Source organism: Corythoichthys intestinalis, chromosome 12, assembly GCF_030265065.1.
Source record: "Corythoichthys intestinalis isolate RoL2023-P3 chromosome 12, ASM3026506v1, whole genome shotgun sequence".
NCBI classification, from domain to species: domain Eukaryota; kingdom Metazoa; phylum Chordata; class Actinopteri; order Syngnathiformes; family Syngnathidae; genus Corythoichthys; species Corythoichthys intestinalis.
Window position 1 is genome coordinate 52,821,072 of NC_080406.1, and position 16,348 is coordinate 52,837,419.

The 16,348-nt window shown below is 39.1% G+C and overlaps 1 long non-coding RNA gene across 1 annotated transcript in view; it reads right to left on the minus strand.

The window, feature by feature from the left end:
• Positions 1-575: 575 nt before the first annotated feature.
• Positions 576-16,348, minus strand: part of LOC130927297 (uncharacterized) — a 29,328-nt gene continuing 13,555 nt past the window's right edge. Inside the window, exons 3-4 of the long non-coding RNA XR_009066388.1 lie at positions 1,264-1,362; positions 576-829 (exon numbers count right to left, since the gene is read on the minus strand). This is a non-coding gene — a long non-coding RNA (uncharacterized LOC130927297). The remainder of the gene's footprint in view (positions 830-1,263; positions 1,363-16,348) is intronic.

Here is a 16,348-nt window from a genome sequence, read left to right on the forward strand (position 1 = left end):
GAAAGGTAACACCAGTTACTTTGCCAAGTAACTAATTACTCTTTCATTCAGGTAACTTGGTTACTAACTCAATTACTTTTTGGGACAAGTAATTTGTAACTGTAATCAATTACTTTTTTAAGAAGATTAACAACACTGCATACATTCACATTACGAGCTTGGTCATGGAACGAGTTGTGCTCGTAGTATGAGGGTCCACTGTACTATACAATACTGTACAAGAACAATTGCACAATATCATTAGCATCAAAATCAAATAATGCATTTTAAATAATGGCCTTTTTTTCTAATTAGTTCTGTCAGAGTTAAAATTTAAACTGCGAAGATTAAAGTTAAAGACAATGAATGCAGTTATATCAACAAACAATGACGAGGTTCTTGAGACTGCCTGGTAATCTGGGTGTTTAGTATGTAATATCATTAACCATGTGTAACGCAGATGTCAAAAACATTAGATTGAAGGATGGAATCACACTGACAGGAAATAGCAGTCAACAAAGGTTTGCAGCTATCACTAAAGATACTAAAAAGCTAGCCAGCATGCTAAACTACTCGGATGACATCAAGCAAGCCGACATCAGCATTCTGCTCCACATCACAGGACGCCCCAAGTGTCTTTTGAGCTTGACGCAGAGAGACGGGGACATTTGAGGATGCCGGTGGAGCTCTGAATAAATGAATGCTGGAGTTTGGAGGCTTGACATGTGCTGGTTTAACACAGACGAGACTTTAACGGTGACACTGCCCATCCAGGAAACTGTTGTATCACCGAGGCTACTTCAGGTCAAAGGTTCAATGCTTTAGCTTTATCCATGTTTCTTGTGCCAGCCTATAAAAAAAGAAAAAGAGGGACAATGACGATTCCTTCTTTCTGTTGTTTGAATCACAGTTAAGTATGGAGAAGTGTTGATACTCGAATACAAATTACCGTAATTTTCAGACTATAAAACGCTAATTCCCCCCACATTGAACCCTGCGCTTTGGAGTCTAGTATGGCTCATCCAAAATTTAGCGTACTTTTCCTACGTCTGCCCATGACTTAAAGGAGCAATGCTGCTCTTTCAAAACTGCATGCTTAAAACTCCTGAGTATCAAAATTCAAATTCACAGCCACCGAATATTGGCCATGCTTACATTCAGCCAACATTAGTCAGTTTTTTCTTAGACATTTGGAATGATCTATTTGCACATGCTAGTGTACAGCATTGTAAATCAGAGAATGTGATGATGTCTTCTTGTAAATCAAGCTGTCCCAGTCCTTACCATTGTAGGGTCTTCGCCATCGCATAAATATTAAATCAGGCCATGGTTTACAGAGCTGTGGAAACCCGGATGAAGACTGGAAACTGGTCTCATGATTGGCTGATGATGAACATGGAATCAAAAAACAAATTTGCACGCGCAAATCGTTTTTTAAAATGGGAAAATCTCTACTTCTCCATTGAGAACAGTTTTATTTCCAAAAAACATGTTTTTTATTGACCGTTGAAATATCATGGCCATTTCATGAATAAATGAACTCATTTTAGTTTTAGCCAATAGAACAAACTTTAAAATGCTGTGATAAAAAAGCCTTTTTACTTGCCCTGTTGTACCGAACCGTGACCCGCATACTGAGATATGAACCGAACTGTGACTTTTGCGCACCATTACACCTCTAATGACCAGCTATTCGGGTTAGAAGTGGGTTAACTAGGGTAGCTATATTTTTATTTCCCCCCAAAAAAAGGACACTCGGCCCGGCCTTGAGATACAAAAAAAGGACACTCGGCCCGGCCTTGAGATACTCAAATTTTACTCAAAGTTCGCTCAAAGTATGTAAAACCAGGAGAAAAAAAATTAAATAAATACTAATTAAATACATTATTAAATTTGTCATTAAAATGCTTCAATTTCATTATTTCATCATTATTTATTTATTTCAACATTTATTTCAATTCATATTTATTCATTTCAATTTATATTTATTTTAATTTTTATTCATATATTTCAATTTGAATTCATGTATTAACTTTTTATTCATTTATTTAAATTTTTATTAAATTATTTCAACATTTATTTCTATTTTAATTTTTATTAAATTATTTCAACATTTATTTCCATTTTATTTATTCTTATATATATATATATGTACATATAATATATAATTGGCAGCACAAGAACAGGCCCTAAACACAAGATCAATAGTGGCTGGGGTCTATCGCACCAGACAGGACCCCAGGTGCAGGCTGTGCAAAGAGGCCCCTGAAACAGCCCAGCACATCACAGCAGGTTGTAAGATGCTGGCAGGCAAGGCATACATGGAACGACATAACCAGGTAGCAGGCATAGTGTACAGGAACATCTGTGCCGAGTAGAGACTGGAGACCCCGAAGTCAAGGTGGGCGACACCTCCAAAGGTGGTCGAGAACAACCGAGCCAAGATCCTGTGGGACTTCCAGATCCAGACAGACAAACTGGTGATGGCCAACCAGTCTGACATAGTGGTGGTGGATAAACATCAGAAGACAGCAGTGATAGATGTAGCAATCCCGAGCGATAGCAACATCAGGAAAAAGGAACATTAAAAGCTGGATAAATATCAAGGGTTGAAGGAAGAATTGGAGAAAATGTGGGGAGTGAAGGCAACAGTGGTGCCAGTAGTGATCGGGACCGCCCGGGTGGGCGAGACAACGATTTTTTATTTATTTATATATATACGTATATGTATATATATGATTTATATATATAATTTATTTATTCATTTTTATCTATTTATTTCAATAGTTATTGATGAAATGAATAAAAAGTGAAATAAATAAATAAAAATCGAAATAAATATATACATGTTGAAATAAATAAATAAACAGTATATTGGAGTTAATAAATGAATGCTTAGATAAATTAAAAAAAAACTGAAATAAATGAAAAATAGAAATGAATAAATATTGAATTAAATAAATCAATATTGAAATTGAAACATTTTAACGACACATTTATTAATGTATTTAGCTGTGTATTTATTTATTTATTTTTTTGCACTCCTGGTCCTCCATATCAAAGATGCCTTATCACTTAAATATATTTCAAGTGTGCCTCTCAGGGGTGGACTGGGGCGGGGTAGTGGCCCGGGAGTCATTGAAACACTGGCCCGCTTCATGGGCGGTGTTGGAAGCCATCCAGTCAACAAAACAAGGACTTGTACCTGTGCCTAATGAAAAAAACAAAAAAACAAACAGAATTTGTTTTGGGCAGTAATCATATAGTAAACAATAAACCCTTAATTATCCTATATATTATAATAGATAATAATTACAACACTGTAGTGATTTTAAAGCATGCAGTGATTTTAGTGCAAACAGGTAATTGATACAATAAACTATAACATGAGTAAACATTAGAGAACTGTAACCCAATCAATGTACACATTTAAATCAAAATTTGTAAATATTGGTACTGTAAAAATGTATAGTTCTGAGTATGCGAGTAGTCAGAGAGGTCCACTACTAATATTCTCCAACCTAGGCCAGAATTTAATCTGGACTGTTGATTTACATTACCACAAAAATGAGAATTATAACCTGATCAAAGTATGCATGTAGGACTTTTGATTTAAATTTTCAAAATTTTGGTACAATAAAAATGCATAGTTTTGAGTATGTGAGTAGTCAGAGCCCCACTACTGATATTCATTCACCATCCTTGTCTAGCATGTATTCAAAATTGTGGATTTACAGTACCACAAGAAAATAAGAACTGTAACCAGATTAAAATACATATGTAGGACTTTTAATTCATTTTTCTAAATATCGGGACAGCAAAAATGCATAGCTTTGAGTATGGAGGTAGTCAGGTGTACTACAATTCACCAACCTTGGCCAGAATTTTATTCAAAATTGTGGATTTACAGTACCACAAAAATGAGAACACTAACCTACCATCTACTAAAACGACCCGTTGCTCAGAGGAATCACATAAGATTGTACTGATGTGACGGCGCACATAACGCACATGTAGATGGTTTTCAGATCAGGTGTTTTTATTTCATTTTTAAATGGTGACAATGCTGGCATTATATCTGAAATCGGTTTTCATTGTTACTGAGCACAACTGAACCCACCACTTGGCAGACTCTCTGGTAACATGTCACAGGCAGCACAGTATCGTAGTATTCTATGCAAAGAGTCAGTCAATTTCAAACACATGCTAACTGGTCTCGTGAAAAAATATGAAAATCTGCTCATGAATTTATAAAACCCCACTGACGCCCCGGACAGGATGTAAAAAGTGGACACGTCCAAGTAAAAGAGGATGTTTGAGGATGTCACCCTAGGCATAGACTTGATAATGACATGAGGCGCAGGGCCGATTAATAGGGGGCAGGCATTTTTGGCGTGGCCGTCAAAGCCGACCGAGTGGAATCACAGACAAAAGCTTTTTTTCGTTGGAAATTCTTGCAAATAAATGCTTGAATCCCTGAATTCTTTATAAATATGGACGCAAAACACTCTTGATTCTTGGTTGAAAGCAAAAAAAAAACAGTTCAGTTAGCATTTATTTTATGTAAATATGTCGAAGTACAATGCTAGTCTGTTAGTCAATGTGGCGGCCGCCTTATGTAAACAGAACTTTTCTAGTGAAAATTCTTGTGAATAAATGCTTAAATCCCAGAATTCCTTAAAGATATGGATGTTAAACAGTCTCGATTCTTGGTTAAAAGCAAAAAAACGTGCGGTTAGCATTTATTTTACGTAAATATGTCGAAGTACGATGCTAGTTTGTTAGTCAATATGGCGGCCGCCATATGTAAACAGAGCTTTTCCGGTGAAAATTCTTGTGAATAAATGCTTAAATACCTGAATTCTTTTCTAGCTATGGACGTAAAATAGTCTTGATTCTTGGTTAAAAGCAAAAAAACGTGCAGTTAGCATTTATTTTACGTAAATATGTCGAAGAATGATGCTATTCAGCCATACAACAAAATGCTTTTTACGTTGAAAATTTTTGTGAAAAAATGAAAAATAAGTACCTTGAATCCTCGAACAACCCACTCCTGAGACAATCCTTCCTGTTTGTATGCGGTACAACTTTTGTACTTTTTCAACCTAAATCTGTTGTTGGATCGCTGCATGTTTCGCTGCGACCGACTCCGAATAACTGAAGCGGATTGTGGGATGGCCTCCTATTTGAAGGCGTGGCGCAGTGATGATTGAATCTGACCCATCAATATCATTATGAAGTTTATGCCCTAGGGTTATCCCAGGGGCAGCATTTGGGTTAAAAAACAAAAACAACAACAACTAAATGCAAGCATATTCATAACCATGTTAACAATGATGCTATTCAGTCATACGGCAAAGTGTTTTTTACGTTGAAAATTTTTGTGAAAAAACGAAAAATATAATAATTACCTAAAGATTCTCAAACAAATCACTCCTGAGACAATCCTTCCTGTTTGTATGCTGTACAGCTTTTGTACTTTTTCGACCTGAATCTGGCGTTGTATTGCTGCATGTGTCACTGTGCCAGACTGCGAATAACTGAAGCGGATTGTGGGATGGCCCCCTATTTCAAGGCGTGGCGCGGTGAAGATTGACTCTGACCCATCAATATCCTTATGAAGTCTATGCCCTAGGGTTATCTCAGGGGAAGCATTTGGGTTAAAAACAACAACAACAACAACTAAATGTAAGCATATTCAGAACCATGTGACTGCCAAAAACTTGATTATAAAAGGGTTATTGGCTGCATGTAAACATGCTCAATGTTTGCCCATATCTTTATTTATGGTTGTTCAAGCACAGAAGCCCAGTCAGTACACAATTCCCTGCTGTATATGACGAGCAGTCAATATCCAAGCTTTGCAGCTATAAACACTTGAATCAGTGCCATTTGTTAGCCGAACCTCATATTGACGTCCAAGGCTACAAACAGCGCGTGCGAGGAATGCTAATAGGCCGACACAGTAATATATGCTCACATGGTATCTGCTTTGAAATCACGTCAATATTACATTGTTCTGTAATTTGCTCATTTAGAATCATTCCAAGGAGCTGTCTCAAACCAACAGGTACAGTGTATCACAAAAGTGAGTACACCCATCACCAGGGGTCACGTTAACCGAATATTTTCCGTCGTTGACCGGTTTTTTAAAACGGTGACGGAAAAAATTGAAGTCCATCTGTCATTTTGACAGGTTGCAATTCACACCCCAGACCACAGGGTGGCGAGTGAGCATATTAATTAGCTATTGTCTCTCTTGATGCATTACGTCGTTGGCCTTACTCGGAAAAATGTCAAGGCAACTGAGTGTTTGCCTGGCACGGCCAGACTGTTCTCCATGTATTTTTCAAACACTGAGAGAAAAGTGTGGGACCCAGCCCATTAACGGCCTCTCGAGTAAGTACAAAATCAATCGACAAATCAGATTTGTTTATTTGCGTGGCGTGTTCTTCACGAGCAACGTCACTCTTGCGCGCCGAAAGTCGTCTTTACAACAACACGGATGGCGAAGAGAGGTGGAGAGCCGAGAATATGTTCCAATCCGCGGTAAATTCAGTTTTAAGTGAGCTAAAGCACATCGACACGAGTCATTGACAACAGTCTGTCTCGCGCTAGCCATGTTGAATAAACTCCGCTCTCCTCGTATGTTTACTTCCGCGCGCGAGTCCCTCGTCCTGCCCTCGTCGCTTTGCTAACGGCACGTCTGCCCGTCGCTGATTGGTGCACTCCGCTGTCTGTTTGCCTCTTGTTAAGCTTGTTCGGACAGAATATTAATTAAAAATGAATGAAAACTAAATACTATTGAATATGTCATTATTATCATTTTAAAAATGTAAGTGACAGGTAAAAATAGATTATGACCGGATTTTTATGACACTGTCAGTCAAAATGACAGACAACGAAAAAGTCTAGCGCAACCTCTGCCCATCGCATTTCTGCAGATATTTAAGTATATCTTTTCATGGGACAACACTGACAAAATGACGCTTTGACACAATGAAAAGTAGTCTGTGTCAGCTTATATAATTGAGTTAATTTATTTTCCACTCAAAATAACTCAAAATATAGCCATTAATATCTAAACCCCTGGCAAGGAGAGTGAGTACACCCCATAGAAACTACGTACATCCCTAAATGTGCAAATTGAGTACTGCTTGTCATTTTACCTCCAAAATGTCATGTGACTCGTAACAGTAGTGCTGTCAGGATTGCTGCAGAGATTGAAGAGGCGGGGGGGTCAGCCTGTTAGTGCTCAGACCGTACGGCGCACTCTACATCAAATTGGTGTGCTTGGCTGTCCCCAAGGAGGAAGCCTCTTCTTCCTCTTATTTTGAGGGGAAAATAAATTAACTCTATTATATAAGCTGCACACAGACTACTTTTCATTGTGTCAAAGTGTCATTTTGTCAGTGTTGTCCCATGAAAAGATATACTTAAATATCTGCAGAAATGCGAACGGTGTACTCACTGTAGTGATACACTGTAGAAGGATCAACGTCCAAATCTGTTACAATGAATATGATTATAGAGATAACCATTTATGAGCGCGAGTGAAAAATCATAGCCTTTGGTGTAACACGTCTACTGGGAGCCTCTTTTTGAATGATAAGTCCATACACCGCTGAACACTACAGTCAAAACAAAAATAAATGATGGTTTAAAAGACAAGATATTGTAAAGGAGCACTGTGAAGTGGAACACAAAAACTAGTCTAGTTGAAGTAAATAATGTAGACTGTTACCTTCAAAAGCCTCAAAGATGACAAACATTATAATCACAAAGAGGATAAATACATTGAGTGAGTTGACAAGATGTCTCCAGCTGTTGAGAATGAGCTTTAAACTCATCGTGCGTGCTCGTCTGTTTGTCAGTGTGTCAATTTGTTTCAAGGAGTCAGCAGCTGGAATGCTCTCCAGTGTGGGCACATTGCGTTACCGTTGCAATTACGCGGCAAAAATATCCTGTTCTCAAAAGAACAACAGATGCCTTATCAAGTGGTGTATTGTCATTTGTGCAGAACTCGCATTCTTTATTTACATAATGTGTCAAATCAAGTTAGTTTTATTTATGTAGTTCTTTTAAGGCACTCGCTTGTACTGTTGGTATTCTGTTCATTATTCATGGCTGCTCCAGACACAATGTGTTTTCATGGTTTTCATTATTTATTATTTGCTTTATTTATTCTCATTATAATTGATTAGATTTTTCAATTTGTATGAATATTTTTTGATAATATAATTTAATATGTACTTTTTTTTTTTCTTTTTTTTTTAACCTATGTTTAACCTGGAAAGAGTCTTGTTGAGATTAAAAATCTCTTTGACAAGAGAGTCCTTAATTGGAACAATTTACCTTCGCATAAGTATCAGCGTGTCAAACTCTGAGGTGCCTCTTCAGATTTGTAGTATTTTTACCACAAAAAAAACAACGTGCACAACAATCAAATGTCGCGCATTTTGAACATATGACAGGTATGATGACGCATTTTCATCTTGTTCTCGGCTCGTCAGACATAAATTGTCAATCTTTTCATCACGTTAAAGTCATCCAGGACGCGTGTTCAGCTCATCATTGTTACATCATCGTCATGAAAAAATTGTTGACGAAATGTTTTTGTTGTTGTCGTCCGTCGTCGTTAACGAAAACAACACTGGTCTTGGCAAAGACAGGCTTACTGTAATTTTAGGGTTTTTTTGCAGCTCTTTCAGTTAGAGGTAAGATCTTAAGCCGGAACCCGACACGACCCGAATTTCGGGCTGGGTCGGGCCCAAAATGTCAATTATTTACGGGCCAGACTTGTCTCTCGCTAATTTAAAAAAAATGTATTTATATGTAGATGTATGAATATTAAACTAAGGAATACTTGTTATAATACTTGCCCCGCCCTCTTTTTAATCTACCCCTCCCACCCTGGCGCCCTCTGCGAGTCCACACCCTGGTATTTCCTCTTCGATATGGAGCATTAAGAAGTGAAAAACAAACTAAAGACGGGGGAGTTGAAAAGGCAAACATGCACCAGTAGGAGTAAGGTATGGAAAGGCTTCAAATTGATTGTTGAAGATGCTATACAAAAACATGTGTCGGCTTCACTGAATGTGAACGAATGTGGCGTTTTGCTCTCATATGAAAAATATATTTAACAAACTTTTCCAGCGTTATTTTGTTGTGTAAATGCATTTATAATGATCATAAAAATAAGTAAACGATTTAAACATTAAGAACTTTTTTCGGTTTTTTTCCTGCCAACTCGAGGGGATTACCGTAATTTCCCGAATATGACGCACTTTCCCCCCCCCAAAATCAACTTGTAAAATCATGGTGCGCATTATAAACGGGTACATGGATGGAGACAGAAATATATATGTCTGTCTATATGTCTGTCAAAATTATCGCGTTAACGGGCGTTAATTAATTTTTTAAATTAATCACGTTAAAATATTTGACGCAATTAACGTATGCACTAAATGACCCGCTCGCACATTGCCTCAAGTAGATTACAATGAGGCCGTTTATGGACATTAAGAGTAAAGAGAATGCCACCGGCCGCTTGGGGGCAGCGCCGTTCCATAATCATGTTATTTCTTCTAAACGTGGGAGAATTAGTAGTTGTGAGACGTTTATGCTGTATTTACAATGCAATGCAAATTGCTATTTGTGCTCCACACATATTTCGGTAAGTTTTCCTTCTTTTAGTTGCAGTTATGTGTCTCTTGTTGTATTTTGGGTAAGATATGTACAGATATAGTATGTTATACAGTAAAGGCGAGTGGACACAGGCGTTCTGTGGACCGCGCCGTTTATTGGCATAAGCTTCTCCTTCACAACAAACATAAGTATTGTTTAGTGAAAGCACAACAAAAATAATCTTCCTATCTTTCCAAAGAAAAAAATAATGTTCACAAAAAGAAAAGCACTTCAGTCTATAGTAATGAGGCCCTATTCTGACACACAGTTAAACAACAGTGCAAAATGAACTGGCATTCCATATCAAAATAGCTATTCAAAATACACGTAAAACTTAGACTTTGGTCACTCTATTTCTATTATTGTTATTTTTATTCTTCTTATTATTATATTAACTCTACTTTTGATTGAAAATTTTACAAATTTTATTAAAACAAAAACATGAAGAGGGGTTTTAATATAAAATTACTATAACTTGTAACTATAACAATTATCTTTTAAGAACTACAAGTCTTTCTATCCGTGGATCACTTTAACAGAAAGAATGTTAATAATGGCATTTGTGGATTTATTGTTACAATAAACAAATACAGTACTTATGTACAGTATGTTGTATGTATATATCCGTCGTGTGTCTTATCTTTCCATTCCAACAATAATTTACAGAAAAATATGGCATATTTTAGAGATGGTTTGAATTGCGATTAATTGCGATTAATTACGATTCATTAATTTTTAAGCTGTAAATAACGCGTTTAAAAATTTTAATCGTTTGACACCCCTAATAAATATATATATATATATATATATATATTGCATATATATATAAACTGATTTTTTTTTATTGACACAGCCATGTTGTGATGAAGAAACGTATGTGGCGACCCGTTGCCGACCATTACGGTACGTGACGTCACCATTTTGTTTCGGTAATACTTCACTCTAATCAGCTGAATGATTTCGTCTGTGTTAAATTCTGCTTTTTTCACTCTTCATAAAGCACAGAATTTAGTTTCTTGAACTCATTTGAGTCAACGTTTATTGCAGCTCCGCAACTCGGACCCTAACAAACGTAAGCACACAGACTTCCTGTGTCCGTCAACTATATCTGTGCCTCGGGAAACTCAAACCCAGATAACAATAGTTCCTATTGTTACTGACATGTTGACAGCGATGAGCTCTCATGGATTTTCGACTTACGTTCTCACTTTCATTTTACCGATCAGTCCATGGACGAAAAATTTATTCATCATGATGAAACGAGCCAGTTATACAGCAGCCTTTAAAAGGAAAGTCACATCTGCTTTGTTTTCTCCTAGACTCCGGTAAGTTGGAGAAGTTGTCAAATCATATTATTACCGTAAATATTGTCAGTTTATGGTAATGTTTTCAACTACCAATGTGCTATGCTTGTGCTGTGTTTCACCAGTCAGTAAAATTACATTTCTGTATCTTTACACGAGCTCTGTTTTCTTGTATTCTTAGGGTGCGTGTGATAAACAGGTACAATAATTTCCCCTAGATTTTACAAGTAAATTTGGGGTGCGCGTTATACACGAGTGCGCCTTATATTCGGGAAATTACGGTAAAATAAATGTTGAATCAACGATCCGCCTGATAGAACAGACACACAAATATAAAACATATAAATGTTTATTGAATATGCATTTTACAGTCTTGTTTAACTAGGAGAATTTGTTACAAAAGACAGGCTTTAATTTGTTATCATTATGCACAGGCATCGTCACAAATGTGATGACACAAAACGCAACCACGCATTGCATCCCCGCATTTCCATCTTCGCCTGAGTGCTCACAAATAAATCATAAAATTTGGGGGGGTTTCAGGCTCGGGCCTACAAATAAAACAACATTTTTTGGGGGGGGTTTCGGGCTCGCACCTACAAATAAAACAAAACATTTTGGGGTTTTTTGGGCTCAGGCCTGCAAATCAAGTTAATTGATCGGGCCGGGTCGGGCTTTAATACCCGCGGGCCGGGTCAGGCTGGATTTTTTTTTAGGCCCGATCTAACCTCTACTTTCCGTGCAGAAGGGGCAGCATAGCTGAATGCCCTGCTACCAAATGCAGTGCAGACCCTTGGTCCACTCAGTAAAACAAGTCCTGAGACCGAATGTTTTGACTCCCAGTGCTTGTTTGAGTGGGATAATTCCCCAAGTAAGACGGATGCAGGCAAAGAATGGCCTTATAAACAAAGACATGGCAGTGAAAGAGTCTACAAGTTGACAGAGTCAGACTTTTCAGTGATGTGTCTGGTGTCCGGGACAACCCATTAGCCAGACGCCATTTGTCCGGCTTTTAAAGAAAATGAGCCCCGGTTCATTTTATGTGACGCAACTCAGCCACGGTTGTCACAACCGCTCTATGACTGGCCAAGAGTGGCTTCAGTTAAAAATGTCCTATATCATTTGTTCAATAAAATATAAACCAAGCTTCACGCTTGGCTAGCTGACGATATCATTTTCTCGCCGAGATTTTACAACAGTGCTAGCCAGGGCAGTCAACAGACTGGCAGGGGCCCATTATAGGGCCCCCCCCAGCCCACCCCTGCCACCGGCTTGTCACGACAACATACGCAGTACTTTTAACGCTTTGCAAGCAATGACAGTCTAAATTTTTAAATTATTTAATTTGAGATGGGCAGTTAAATTTAACGGACCATAATGTGATGTGACATAATATAAACAAACAATTTCCATCTATTGTCCCATGTAGGCTACAAAACTATACAACTGAGAGTGCTATGCCCGCCTGCTAAGCAACAAGACAGTATAACTAATCATCCTGTGCCTGCCCCCTCCACATCTATGGGGTTATCAAGCCCTCAAACAGTGATGCGCCTGAATTTTTTTTTTTTTACAGCAAAGTCATTTATAACATCAGTGAAATCCAGTTTTTGAGCAAACTCACGCTCAATAGAGAGCATAGGTAGGTTGTTAAGCCTGCCCTGTGATATGGTGGAGCGTAGGTAGTTTTTTATTATTTTCATTTTAATGATGGCTCGCTCCCCTCCAGCTACAGTCACTGGCAAAGACAAGAAACTTCTTGTTCTTAAGAATTTTTGTCTGTTACAAATGTTCCTTGTTAACGTCGTTGTACAGCCAAAAAATCTACCAATGGCGAATTCGACACCCTAAGTACTACTGTGCACTTTTAGCTCAGGAAGAACGTACTAAAATGCCTTGAGAAAATACTAAAACGTAATAATATCAAATAAGGGTGGTTCAAGTATACCACTACTAATGTGGTCAACTGATGAACACTCTGCTTTAAAGCGACCACAAGAAAACATGCCAAAAGTATTTTGAGGCAATGGAAAAGCAACAAGAGACTTAATAAAAATGAACATAATACGTACAGTACTCGCTGCTTTTAACTGATGTAGTCATGCGTATGCAAGCACACTGGGCATTGGTAAGACATTTCGCTGTGTAGGATATTTTGGCAGAACACTGTTTCAAAATAACATTTGTTTTGAGACGAGGAAAGACCAGTCTGTTTACTGTGTCTAAAAATGTATTATTCAATTTTATTTTTCAGTATCAAATGGTCAAAAAATGTACCTTTACTGTATTTTTAGTTTAGATGCGACTTTTTTTTAATTCAATCCAGGCAATTTGATTTTTGCTTTTACTGGGATAGGCTCCAGCACCTCCGCGACCCTCGTGAGGAAAAGCGGCATGGAAAATGAATGAATGAATTTTATCTGTTACAAACAAAACAATGTTCATAAAGTTACACTTTATTGTAAGTTGATCTATACTACCTTTTTGTTTAATATAAAAAAGGAAATCCATGTTATGCACAGGCAGAGCTCCCCGTCACTGACACGAGACGAAGCGTTGGTGCTTGAACTCCAGCCAAGCATGCGGCGTGAGTGTCACTTTTACAACGTGGCTCGATGGATCCGTCCAGCTCCAGCATTATCATTTGTGCAATAAACGTCAGATCTATCCACTTGTCAACGAGAGACGACTCAGCGACTGTTTGTTCAACACTACAGGAGGATTTTAATTCTATGACCTTATAAAAGTCACTTAAACACCCCCCCCCCAAAAAAAAAAAAAAAAAAGAAAAATTGACGTGCGCTTCCTTCTGTTCTCGATTCTCGATCCGTTCTGGATTGAGGCAGCACACTACCACTCAATAGTTAAAACGATACATTCCCTCAATGATATTAATGCATAGCCTACCATACTAAACTATACCAGAGTATATTATGTTATTTTCTTCTCGTGGACCTTTATATAGTGATAGGTCAAAGAGAAAATGACAGTCTGTCTCTTTCACATGTAGCCTCTCTTGCACTTTTAAAAGCTACCATCATTTATTCATAAAGGTCTCCAGACTAACCTTGACCTAAAACATTCATAATTTCCTGCTTGTTTACAAATAGCTAGAACTGTATAATACTTTTCTATCCTGCGTTATAATTTCACACAGGTTTTAATAGATCATGCAATTTGACTTGGTAAAATCAAAGCTTTGCTGTAGCGCTATTCATCCGTCAAGACATTGACTGCATTGAATCAAAATGACACAATGGCACTGCAATTTCCGCATTGTTGAGGTTTTTTCTGCATCCTGTTGTGACTGACTGATCCATCTAAAATTTCGTGTCCAACAGTGGTGTCTGGGGATTTTTGTTTTCCTTGAACATTGAAACAATGCAGAAGGCCTGGAATTTTATAAAGCCACAATGGGTAACATTTGAAATGGTTAAAATATCATTCATTACCTATCTTCCCTTGGCATCCCCAACATATCCCTCAATTCATTCATTTAATACTTCTCTGGCTGCACTCAGTTTATTCAGTAAAAATCTTTTCCATCCCATCTTTCTCACCTTTCCCCAAGGCACTGTTCTTGGACCCCTTTCATTGATCATCTATCCCATTCACTTTGGTCAGATATATCCATCCGTCAGTCCGTCCGGCCGTCCATCCATCCATCCGTCCGTCCGTCCGTCCGTCCGTCCATCCATCCATCCGTCCGTCCGTCCATCCATCCATCCATCCATCCATCCATCCATCCATCCATCCATCCATCCATCCTCCCTCTACTGCTAATTCGGGGGTTGGGTGGTGGGGGCAGCATATTTAGCAGGGAAACCCAAGCTTCCCTCTCCCCAGCCACTTCAACCAGAACCTCCGGCACGATCTTAAGGCATTCCTAGGCCATCCGAGAGACATAGTCTCTCCATACGTGTCCTGGTAGGTCCCCGGGGCCTCCCACTGGTGGGACATTCCTTGAACACGTCTCCAGGGAGGCATCCGAACCAGATAACCTTGCCACCTCAGCTGGCTCCTCTCAATGCGGAGGACTAGCGGCTAGGACCTAAGTCCCTCCCGGATGACCGAGCTTCTCACCCTATATTTTAAAAGGATGATGCAGGGGAAACTCATTTCGGCAGCTCGAGACCATAGGTGAGGGCAACCATAGGTGAGATCAACTTCGCCTTTTGGCTCAGCTCCTTTTCCACCACCTGTACAGAGTCCTCATGACTGCAGACTCTGCACTGATCCACCTGTCGATCTCCCACTCCCTCCGACCCTCACTCACAAGACCCCAAGATACTTAAACTCCTCCACTGACTCATCCCCGACCCGGAAAGGGCACGCCTCCCTTTTCCGACTGATGGCTAATTGTCGGATTCGGAGTTGCTGATCTTCATCCCAACCGCTTCACACTCGTCTGTGAACTGCTCTATTGAGAGTGCGAGATCACAGCTTGATGAAGCCAACAGCACCACATCGTCTGCATAAAGCAGAGATGCAATGCTGAGGCCACCAAACTGGACCCCCTCAATTCCTCGGCTGCGCCTAGAAATTTTTTTCCATAAAAGTTATGAACAGAATCAGTGGCAAAGGGCAACCTTGACAGAGTCCAAACTTCACTGGGAACGAATCCGACTTACTGCAGGCAATGCGGACCATACTCTGATACCAGTCATACAGGGTCTGAACAGCCCTTACAAGGGGGCTCGGTACCACGTACTCCAGAAGCACCCCCCACAGGACTCTCCGAGGGACGAGATAGAAAGCCTTCTCCAAATCCACAAAACACATGTAGACCGGTTGGGCGAACTCCCATGCACCCTTCGAGGACCCTGCTAAGGGTGTAGAGCTGGTCTACTATTGGTGATTTTCGGCCAGGACGAAAACCACACTGCACCTCCTGAATCCAAGATTCGACCTCCCGACCCACCCTCCTTTCCAGCACTTCTGAATTGACTTTACCAGGGAGTCTGAGAAGTGTGATTCCTCTATAATTGGCACACACTCTCGGTCTTCCTTCCTAAAAAGGGAAACCACCATCCCGGTCTGCCAATCCAAAGTTCTATATCATCTACAAAATCCTCCTTCTAACCTTCAGGGCCTTAAATCACTTAGTCCCTCAGTATCCTACCAACCTCCTCTATTATACGTTCCCACCCACTCTAACCCTCAGGTCTTCTTCATCCAACCAATTTACCATCCCACCTGCCCACTTGACCACTGTGGGGTCCCTAGCCTTATTTAGACAGACTTATTCAAATGGATAATTCTATTTTATATTTTATTTGAATGTGTGGCAAGCACAGCATATAATTAATATTAGTTGTTATGTTACATTAAACACCATCACCATTTATGACAGACAGCTATGGATATCATTAGGTGTG